At 45.4% G+C, this 10,585-nt stretch overlaps 1 long non-coding RNA gene across 1 annotated transcript; it reads left to right on the forward strand.

The window, feature by feature from the left end:
• Window positions 1–7,289: 7,289 nt before the first annotated feature.
• Window positions 7,290–9,476, forward strand: LOC127481220 (uncharacterized). The gene is made up of 3 exons (XR_007908154.1): window positions 7,290–7,778; window positions 8,695–8,753; window positions 9,296–9,476. It is a non-coding gene; the product is annotated as an uncharacterized LOC127481220 (long non-coding RNA).
• Window positions 9,477–10,585: the final 1,109 nt, after the last annotated feature.

Genomic DNA, 10,585 nt, shown 5'->3' on the forward strand with positions numbered 1-10,585 from the left:
CTGTGTGGTACGCGCCGCCCCCCTCCGTGCGGTGCAGTTGGTACGTGCCGAGAGCCGCTCAGTGCCCCCCCCCGCCCCGCGCGGTGGTCGGGGCCGCTGAGGGGGAACGGCCGCCATGAGGGGGAAACGGGAAAATCCCGGGGGAAAAGGGAATATCCCGGGGGAAAAAGGACACACAGGGACCAACGAGTCCAACACCTGCCCCTGCACACTCCCAGCAGTCCCACCGTGTCCCTCAGAGCCTTCGCTGAGAGCTCTGGGGTCGGGAACACTCCCAGGATCCAGGGGCAGCCACAGCTTCTCTGCCCAACCTGGGCCAGAGCCTGCCCACCCTCCCAGCCGGGAATTCCTTCCCGATATCCATCTAACCCTGGGGGAATCCATTCTCTGTGTCCTGTCCCTCCAGGCCCGTGCAAAAAAATAGGCCAGAAAAGAACTGAAAATTGACACGGTGTTAAACTCACTGTTAACTTCAGCTGAAATTGCCCCAAAGGTAACTCTCGTTTTTTCCATAAAATGTCACAGTCCTGCTGTTTTCTTTGCACAGGGTGTGTAATCAGCTATTTGTAGGAATACACACACCTTCTGACAAGGTTTTGGTCAGAAGGAAGGAATTTATTGTAGCAAGGAATTTATTATATGAAGCAATTTATTATAGCGAGGAATTTATTATATCAGGGTAAAATTGGATACGACCTAAAATCACTGCCTGTAAATCGAGTCAGTGGGAGAGATTTGATAGCTTGATATATTTTATATACTTGATATATTTGATATACTCGAATATCAAGAATTCATTCTCAAGAAATCAAGATACACTTGAATAAAGTGGGAGAGGAGCTGAAGGAATATTTAAGGAGCACCTAAATTCCTTTTCTGTGTAATAGTAGCTGATAATTATAATGTATTTAAACACACTTTGTCTTTCATTTTCCTGTTAGAAATGCTCTTATATTTTCTGTGGATAAACTAAACATAAAATGACTCTCAGATGTTTCCTGGCCACCAATTTTTGTAGGAACAGCTGGATATTTGTTGGAAACACGGAGAATCCTGAAAGACAAATTGTGAAATACAGAATTCTGAAATACAGATTGTGAAATCCAGATTCTGAACTACAAATTTTGAAATATAAATTCTGCAGTACAAGTTCTGAGACAGAAATTCTGCAATAGGGAATTCTGAAAGACAGATTTATTTGGGAGCATTTAAGGAGCACTTAAATTCCTTCTCTGTGGAATAATAACTACTAATTACAATGTATTTAAACACACCTTTATTTTCCTTTCAGAAATGTTATTTTCCTCTAAGAAATGCTCTTATATTTCCTGTGGATAAACTAAATCTAAAATGACTCTCAGGTGTTTCTTGGACACCAGTTGTTGTAGGAACAGCTGGATATTTGTTGGAAACACAGAGAATCCTGAAAGCCAAAATGGGAAATCCAGAATTCTGAAATACAAATGGTGAAATCCAGAATTCTAAAAGACAAATTGTGAAACACAAGTTCTGAAACAGAGAATTCTGAAATACAGGATTTTTTGGGAGCATTTAAGGAGCACTTAAATTCCTTGCCTGTGGAATGATAACCACTAATTATAATATATTTAAACACACCTTTATTTTCGTCTCAGAAATGTTGTTTTCCTCTAAGAAATGCTCTTCTATTTCCTGTGGATAAACTAAATCTAAAATGACTCTCAGGTGTTTCCTGGCCACCGGTTGTTGTAGGAGCAGCTGGATATTTGTTGGAGTCCCTGAGAATTCCAGGACAATCCGTGGAGTGCCCAGCAGGGAGAGACCTTGCACACGGAATGTGCTCCACGCCCGACTCTCGAAAGGAAATCCCGGTTTGTCTGTCCTGGCACTCACTGAACGCACCTTTTTAAGGAGCACCATTTGTCAGGTGGTTTTTTTTCCCTTTGGAATTCTGTCCCGCTTCCCAGGCGCTGGGAAATCTCATCCAGTTTGGCTCATTAAGCCAAGATCCAGCGGGTCCAGGGGGGGCAGAGTTGCCTTGGCAACCAACACCTCCTTTTCTGGCTAAATTAGAACTGTTGCTTTCCAACACATCGACCTCCAATAATCTCCTGGACATCCCAAAGGATAAAAACTGGGAATCCAATTCCTCCTGGAGCCGGTTTGGGGGGGGTGATTATTTCCCAACAGATGTGCCTCGAGTTCTACACGAGGATTTAGCTCTATTTGGTTTTTTTTTTTTCCATTAGAGCTCATAAGTTATTTAAGAATTGAGTGGATTTGGATCTTTAAACCCTCGGCTCTGATGTGGGAGGGTTTGTTTTTCCTTCCAAGGAATCCCAGGGCTGGCTGAGATATCCTGGTTCCAGGGATTCAGCCACACCACCCTTTGGAAAGGAGCTTTCCCCCCATGTTCCCAAATTATTTTCAGCAGCTTCTTTCTTCCCCTGAATAATTTCACTTCTTTTTTCACTCTGTGAAAAATGTGACCAAATTTTCCAGTGGGGTATTTTTCCTGATAAAATGTGGGATTGGGTTTCCTGCTGGGTGTTATCCCAGCCATGTTCTGCTTCCACTTGCTCTGTTATCCTGGAAAACAGAGCTGGATTCAGATCAGTTCAATGCAGAGAAGAGTAACAGGAGCAAGTCCAACTTTTTTTCCTGGAAAAAAAACCCCAAAAACTGAGGATTAATAATTTGTGTGCTGGATCTCAGGGGAAACAGCTGGAATCCCTCTGGAAATGAGGTGTCACTTCTGGAATGTCCTTTGAACACCTTGATGGTGGAGGTGTCCATTTCCTGAGGGAATTTGAGGGAATTTGGGAGCCTGAAAACCTCAGGTTATGTGGAAACCTCTCGAATCCCTCATTTTGAGCAGCTCAGGAAGGGGAGAGTTGGAGCATTTGGGGGTTTGAATTTCTCTTGTCCAGGATTGGCTTTGGTTTTTTGCATCATTTCAGGACTGCCAGAGGATTTCAAAGGAGCTCTGGAGCCAAATATTGAGGATCCTTTTTCTTTTCTGACACACCCACATGATTTGGGTTGGGAAAAAAATGAGATATTTCCCCGTGCAGGTCCCGTGGTGGAGTGAGTGTGATTTAAATACCGTGCACCGAGGCAGAAATTAGGAAATTAGAGGGAAATTAGGAGCAGCACATCCCAAATCCAGAGCCAAGGGAAGGCTGGGAGGCGGCTGGAGCAAAACCAAGGCAAAATGCAAAGCAAAATATGGGCTAATAAATAAATATATTCAGCAAATGGATTGCTATTCACCTTGGGTGCCTTGTAGCTCGGGGGAATTCTCACTCCAACACGTTTTCTAGGATAAATATTGGATTTTCCCACCTGGTTTTGCCCTGGAGGAGAATCCAGGTTGGGATCTGCTGCAGCTCCTGGGCCTAAGGACTGATTTTTGCTGCTCCCCAAGGGATTTGGGGCTCAGGAATTGTGTCTCCCACCTTATTGTTCTCATATGCTCGTCGTGCTCCATAAAAATCACGCAATGGGACATGGATCAGTCATCCTGGTGGCTTGATCCTGCTGCTGCCTAGCTGATGAATTCATGGGTTTAAGGCAAATAATCCCGATTTCATTACCAGCAAGTGCCAGAAATAAAAATGTGCTCCGGCCCGGCGGGCGGAAAAACCAAATCCCGCAGAGTCGGGAGGGGGGATTACAATTGGAAACCATCAAAAAGAATCAAACATTAAAAAATCTCTCAGGAGATATGTTCCAAAAGCAAAGAGAGTGGTGACATCTGCTTGCCAACATCCAGCCCTCCAACTGCACCTTGGAGTCTTGGATATAGGGAATAAAATGGGAACACGGGGGAAAGGAATAGGTGGAAAAATCGGGGTAAAGCAGGAGGTGGGTGAGGTGGGACTGTTGTTTTGTGCAGCTCTGAGGCTGAGATGTGCCCTAAGGACACTAATGAAGCTAAAGATCAAAGCTAAAAGCGTGGGGATAAAGCTTAAAGGGCAACAGAGCTGCTTTAATTCCCAGCGAGGCGGGAGCGGGGCAGAGCAGCCGGATAATGGCCATTCCCGCTGCTCCCGGCCAGGGGCTCCTGGAATGGGGAGGGAACCCCCGGGGGGAATGGGGAGTGAATGGCAGGTGGGATGGAAGAGTCAGAACCAAACCCTGCAGGGGGACATTGGCCATAAATGTGCAGGTGCAGCTCGCCCGGGGCCAGCGTGGGCTCTCCTTCGGGAAGGAAAAGGGAGTCCTTGGGAATCAGCTTCCTGAGAGCTCTCCTTTCTTATTGCTTCTTTCTTTTCTTTCTTCTTTCTTTTCTTTCTTCTTTCTTTTCTTTCTTCTTTCTTCATGTTTTCTTATTTACTTTTTATTTTCTTCTTTCTTCTTTCTTCTTCTTTCTTTTCTTTCTTCTTTCTTCTTTATTTTCTTCCTTATTTCTTCTTTATTTTCTTATTTCTTCTTTTCTTTCTTATTTCTTCTTTCTTTTCTTTCTTATTTCTTCTTTATTTTTTATTTCCTCTTTATTTTCTTTCTTATTTCTTCTTTTTTTTCTTTCTTATTTCTTCTTTATTTTTTATTTCCTCTTTATTTTCTTTCTTATTTCTTCTTTTTTTTCTTTCTTATTCCCTCTTTATTTTCTTTCGTATTTCTTCTTTATTTTCTTAATTCTTCTTTTCTTTCTTATTTCTTCTTTATTTTTTCTTATTTCTTTTTTCTTTCTTATTTCTTCTTTATTTTCTTATTTCTTCTTTATTTTCTTATTTCTTCTTTATTTTCTTATTTCTTCTTTATTTTATTATTTCTTCTTTATTTTATTATTTCGTCTTCATTTTATTATTTCTTCTTTCTTTTCTTTCTTATTTCTTCTGTATTTCCTTATTTCTTCTTTATTTTCTTATTTCTTTCTTTTCTTTCTTATTTCTTTTTTTTCTTTCTTATTTCTTCTTTATTTTCTTATTTCTTGTTTTATTACTTCTTTCTTTTTTTTTCTTATTTCTTCTTTTTCTTTTTTTTTCCTTATTTCTTCTTTATTTTCTTTCTTATTTTTTTACTGTTTGGTTTGACTTTGAAATGTTCCCCCTCCCAGTTCTGGCTGGGAGGGCCTTTTTATAAAGAGAAAACTTCAACCTGCCTTGCTATAAAGTGATTTTCCTTATTTTTCCCATCCTACCCAGGCCTGCTGGTGTGTGAGGGGAGAGGGAATCAGGCTGACAGGACCAAATGCTGTCTGAGCAGCTGCTCCTCCTGGCACCACTCACAGCTTCCCTGCTCCTCCTGAGGGACAGTGGAAAAGTCCAGGAAGAGGCAACAGAGAAAAATTCACAATTCTATCCCATTTCTTGGCAGGGAGGGGAGAGCAGCAACCAAGACATCTCTGTGTTTTCCTGGGAACAGGAACCCCCAGGATTCTCATCCTGCCCAAAAGCTGCCTTTGAAGAGGTGTTTGAGGGTGACTCCAGAGGCAAAGCTCCCAAACCAGAGCTGTCTGTTATCAGTAAGGAATAGGATTAAGGATTTGCTTTTGGTTGTGGAGTTACCCATGGTCATGGGAATTCAGGTTGCTCCAAGCCCTGTCCAGCCTGGCCTTGGACACTCCCAGGGATCCAGGGGCAGCCACAGCTTCTCTGCCCAACCTGGGCCAGGGCCTCCCCACCCTCCTGCCAGGAATTCCTTCCCTGATTTCCAGAAACTCATCCCCTGCAGCCCTGGGGCCATCAGCTGTGTCCTGCTTCCAGGACTCCTCCTTTCCCACTCTTTTTCGAAACCCAAATAGTTTTCCCCAACCACAACTTTTCCCCCAACCCCACAGCAAGGAGTTTGTGGCTTCAATGTGTCTTTTCCAAGAATTCCTTGGGAATGATCCCCAGGACAGCCCTGATGGAGGGGCAGAGCTGTTGTTCCTGCTGCAGGCTGGGGAGGAGCAGACACTGCAAAGCCTCCAAGGTGATACATGACAAATTAACATCCCAAATTCCTCTGAAGTCATGGCACGTGATCCCATGGAAGTTTGGATCCTGATCCTGCTGTTAAAAGATCCCTGCTCACAACTCTTGGCACCGTGGTCTCTAAACTGGGAAGCTGGAATTGCTGCTCCAGGGTTCATCCCACAGCTGCTGGGAGATGGGGGAAGGAGAGTCCAATTCCTGTGTGTTCTTCTCCACGTGCTGATCAGGTTTGCAGGAAAGATTCTCTTCTTTTGGCCTTTTTTTGGTCAATTTTATTTTAAATTTCCTTTGCTACACAGTTTCCAGTGGAAACATGAGCAATGGATGCTGTAGGAAGGAGCACGTGGCAGGAATCAGAGAATGTTTTGTGGTTGAATAAATGCATTTTCCTCTTTTCCTCTTTTAATATCAGACAATAATCTGAGATATTTTTTTTGCTTTCCTTTGTCCCTGTGCCTGTTTGGTCCTTCATTTGTCCTCCTCTGCACAGTGGGCAGTGATCACACCTCGGTGGCTGCAGCCAGGAATTCCAGAGGGCTGGAGCAACCAAACTGATTCCTAACTGATTTCTAACCCTGCAAAGCCTTCAGAGGATGGGTGTTGTAGTTTGGGGCTTTTTTTGGCCAAATTTTATTTCAAATTTACTTTGCTACACAGTTTTCCAGTGGAAACAGGAGCTTCCCCCAAGGAGCTGGAATTTAGGGGCTGTTGTAGGAAACAGAGAATGTTTTTTTGTTTAGATAAATATATTTTCCTCTTTTGATTTAAAACAATAACCTAAGATTTTTGCTTTCCAGGGTCCCTGTTCCTGTTTGGTCCTTGGTGGCTGAAGCCAGGAATTCAAAGAAGCTGGAGCAACCAAACTGATTCCTGAATTCCTAACCCTGAAAAGCCTCCACATGATGAGTGTTTTGGCTTCATTCCTGATAAATCAGGGCTTGGGAGATGAGGGCAAAATTGGGAACACTGTTGGGTGATTCCAGCTCTTATTGAATTAAAAGTAGCACATGAAATGTTGTGGTTTCCCAACCACTGGAAAAATTCCTCATCATCCAATGGTTTGGGTTAGAAGAGGTCTTAAATATCATCCAATTCCAGCCCCTGCCATGGGCAGGGAACCTTCCACCATCCCAGTTTCCATCTGACTTTGTCCTCTGAGAGGCATTTTATGTGGATCAGAAGAGCACCAGAGCCTAAAGAAAAGAGTCCACCATGGATAAAATCTTGGGGTTCATTTGTTTTAATGAATTTTTCTGTATTAATTAACACTCTGATGGTCTCTGCAGGGGCCCACAGGACATCCTGGCTCATCCCTGAGCTGCTCCTGTGTTTCCATGGCCCCTGATGGCACTCAGAGATGTTTGCTGACCTCCCTTGGAGGTGCCCCAAAGCCCAGGGAGGGCGTTTGGTGTCTTAAATAACCCCTTACAGAATGATGGGGTGGGTTTCAAAAGGTGTTTAAATGCAAAATATAACTATTTATCTTCCAGGAAAACCAGGTTTCAAACCCAGGGGACGTTCTCTGACTTTTTGGGTGTTATTTTTGTGCTGGTTTCGGGCAGGTAAAAGGTGACAAAACTCATTTGCAATTAAAATGTGATGAAGTCCAGGGTTTTTTTTTTCCCCCATTTCTCCTGTTTAACCTGCAGCTGATAAAAATCAGCAATTTCTAGTTCATACTGTCAAATGCTTGGACTGTGATATTTGTACAGCACTGTTTTATTTTCTGACACTGCAGGGACCGAGTTATTGAAGCATTTTTATTGGACTCAGAGAAAATACGCTGCTGCTCTACCTTATTTGAGAAGTTCCTCTTTTCTGTGGTTTTTATAACCCATCTCCTGTGGGAAAGGTCCTGGAGTTGGAGTTCCCTGCCAGGTATTTCCTGCCATTAGTGAATATCCCAGAATGTATAAAAAGGTTTTGCCAGAGGACAGAAATGCTGTGTAATTGTGCACTCGAATCTTACATATATTGGTGTGGTTTAGAATTTGGCTGCAGCTGTAAACCCTGAAGAACTGCAGAGGGAACTATTAGGGGAAGTTTTGTCTTTACAAATGCTATAAAACTGCTTTTCCTGCTGTGTTTTCCCCGTGCTTTGGACAGATAAAGTCTCCAGTTGTGTGTGGAGTTTGAGTTGTCTCCCTTAATTTGCTTGATAGAATTGATCAGGATAAAAAGTGTGGCTTTGGATAAATGTAAGCTGGTTGTGTGTCAGAACTGATGTTGTGAGGAGACATTCACTCCTAAGAAATGCCTGTGAATTTAAGTCAATATTATTCAGCATTTACAATCCTGATCATTGATTTGAAGTGTCTCAAGAGCTCACTGTGCTCTGGGACCTGGGTCTGTATGACAGCACCTGCATAGTGAATTTTACTCCCAAAAAATGGCACAGACACCACAGACCTTGCCTTTTCTCCCCTTTTCCTGCACAGAAAATCATGGAATCCTGGAATCCTGGGCTGGTTTGGGTTGGAAGAGACTTTAAACCCATCCTGTTCCGACCTCAGGGACACTTTCTGCTATCCCAGGTTGCTCCAAGCCCCATCCAACCTGGCCTTGGACACTTCCAGGGATGGGGCAGCTTCTCTGGAATAGGGGTGGTCCTTCCCTTTGTGTCTTTCAGTGTCTTTTTGGATTCTCATCTTCCCTGTGCTGGGAATTGCAGCTCCTTCAAGGGACAAGGAGCTGCAAAGTTTGGGCTGGGAGGGACAGTTTCAGCCCAAAGCACCAAATTCTCCCTTAGACCAATCCTTTACCAATCCATTCATTACATTCAGCCTTATTACAGGTCAGGAAAGGGAAAAAATGCCTGGATGAAGTGAACTTTTCAGTCTCCCTGGAATTGAGGTGGCTGAGCTGGAAAAGGGGCTTTGTTTCAAATGCAGCAGTTTGGGAGGGGGCAGTGCCACGATATCCAGTGTGTGCTGGATTTTGGGGTTTTATTCCAATGCCTGGGCACAGATCCCACTTTTATGGAGTGCAAGGTCAGTGCAGAGCTGAGCTTGCTTGGGGTGAAGCTCGTGGGACCTTCCCCTTGCCCCAGATCCCACCAGGGAGGGGGTTGGAATGATCTGGATGTGACTCTGAGCAACCTGGTCTGGTGGGAGGTGTCCCTGCCCACAGGGTTGGAACTGGATAGGCTTTCAGGTCCCTGCCAACCCAAACCAGTGTGGGATTCCATGATTTACCCTTCCCACCCACAAGCTTTGGCATCTGGCTCCTCACCCCTGCAAGTCCCCCTCTGTGCTGCCAGGATAACCCTGCCAATGTGCCTGTCAGAGATGTTTGCTGCAGAGCTGTGCAGGAACAGCAGCCACAATCACAGCAGGGCTTCCTGGGGCTGACAGCCCAGATTAAAAATGTATAACCCCCTGCTTTTATTAATGCAGGTGCTGTCTGTGAAACCACACACCAGGCTCTCCTGGTTGTTGTACAAAGCAGGCAAACGAGGGCTGTCCTGTTCCTCCTCCAGCTGTCGGAGCCACGGCTGGGAAAACAAACTGCTGCTCCCCTTTCAAGTCTCTCCTGACTAGCATTAATATGGAAAATTCAAAACAAAGGCATTTTCAAGCCCATTTGACTCTGCAGAGCCCAGTTTGATATTTCAGGAAGTATTCCCAGTAAGTAAAAGGCATCTGGAAGCTCGGCAGGAGTGTTGGCAGTGGGGCAGAGCTGAGCTGCTGGGGCAGGAAGGAGGGATGCTCCCAGCTGGGATGGGGCTGGATCTCCTTCCTGTGGGCCAGGGATGGGAGTGATTTTTCCACCTGTTTGTCTTTAAGTACAAAGTAGAGTGTTTGGACTTGGATACAAAATCCCAGGATCACTGAGGATGGAAAAGCCCTCCCAGCCCATGGAGTCCAACCTGTGCCTGATCCCCCCCTTCTTCCCCAGCCCAGAGCACTGAGTGCCTGGGACACCTCCAGGGTGGGCACTCCAAACCTCCCTGGGCAGCCCCTGCCAGTGACTGACCACCCTTTCCATGAGAAATTCCTCCTGATGTCCCACCTGAGCCTCCCCTGGCACAGCCTGAGGCCGTTCCCTCTCCTCCTGTCCCTTGTTCCCTGGGAGCAGAGCCCGACCCCCCCCGGCTCCCCCCTCCTGTCAGGGGGTTGCAGAGCCAGAAGGTCCCCCCTGAGCCTCCTTTTCTCCAGGCTGAGCCCCCCCAGCTCCCTCAGCCCCTCCTGCTGCTCCAGCCCCTTCCCTGCACACACTCCAGCCCCTCTGTGTCCTGTCTGAGGTCCCAGCCCTGCCCCAGCCCTGGAGGTGCCCCAGCAGTGCCAGTTCATGGCTGTGTTTGATGGACACAGCCCATCCCTGACCTGGATTTCCACCTTTTCCTGGGCAGGCTCAGATTTTCCCTGCAGCTTTGGGATTTCTCTCACCACCCATCTTTCTGCAAGCCCAGGGCAAAGAGAGTCACTGGGATCCAATTCCATGGCACTGACAGAGTGGTGAGAGTTAACACAGTCATGCTTGGGTGGCCTTATCCCTCCTGCCTTTTTTCCTCATTTGGGGATTGAAACATGATCCTCCAGCTCTCAATGGCTCCCCAAAATCCTCAGCACGTGGAGGTGATTCACTGTTTCTCTCTCCCAAGCAATCCCTCTCTGTGATTCACAGAGCACACACACACACACACACACAACATCCACTGGGGATTTTTGAAAGTTTATTTTTAG

This window comes from Manacus candei, unplaced genomic scaffold (genome assembly GCF_025592945.1).
Source record: "Manacus candei isolate 608988 ecotype Guabito, Panama unplaced genomic scaffold, ASM2559294v1 h1tg000077l, whole genome shotgun sequence".
Lineage (NCBI taxonomy): Eukaryota > Metazoa > Chordata > Aves > Passeriformes > Pipridae > Manacus > Manacus candei.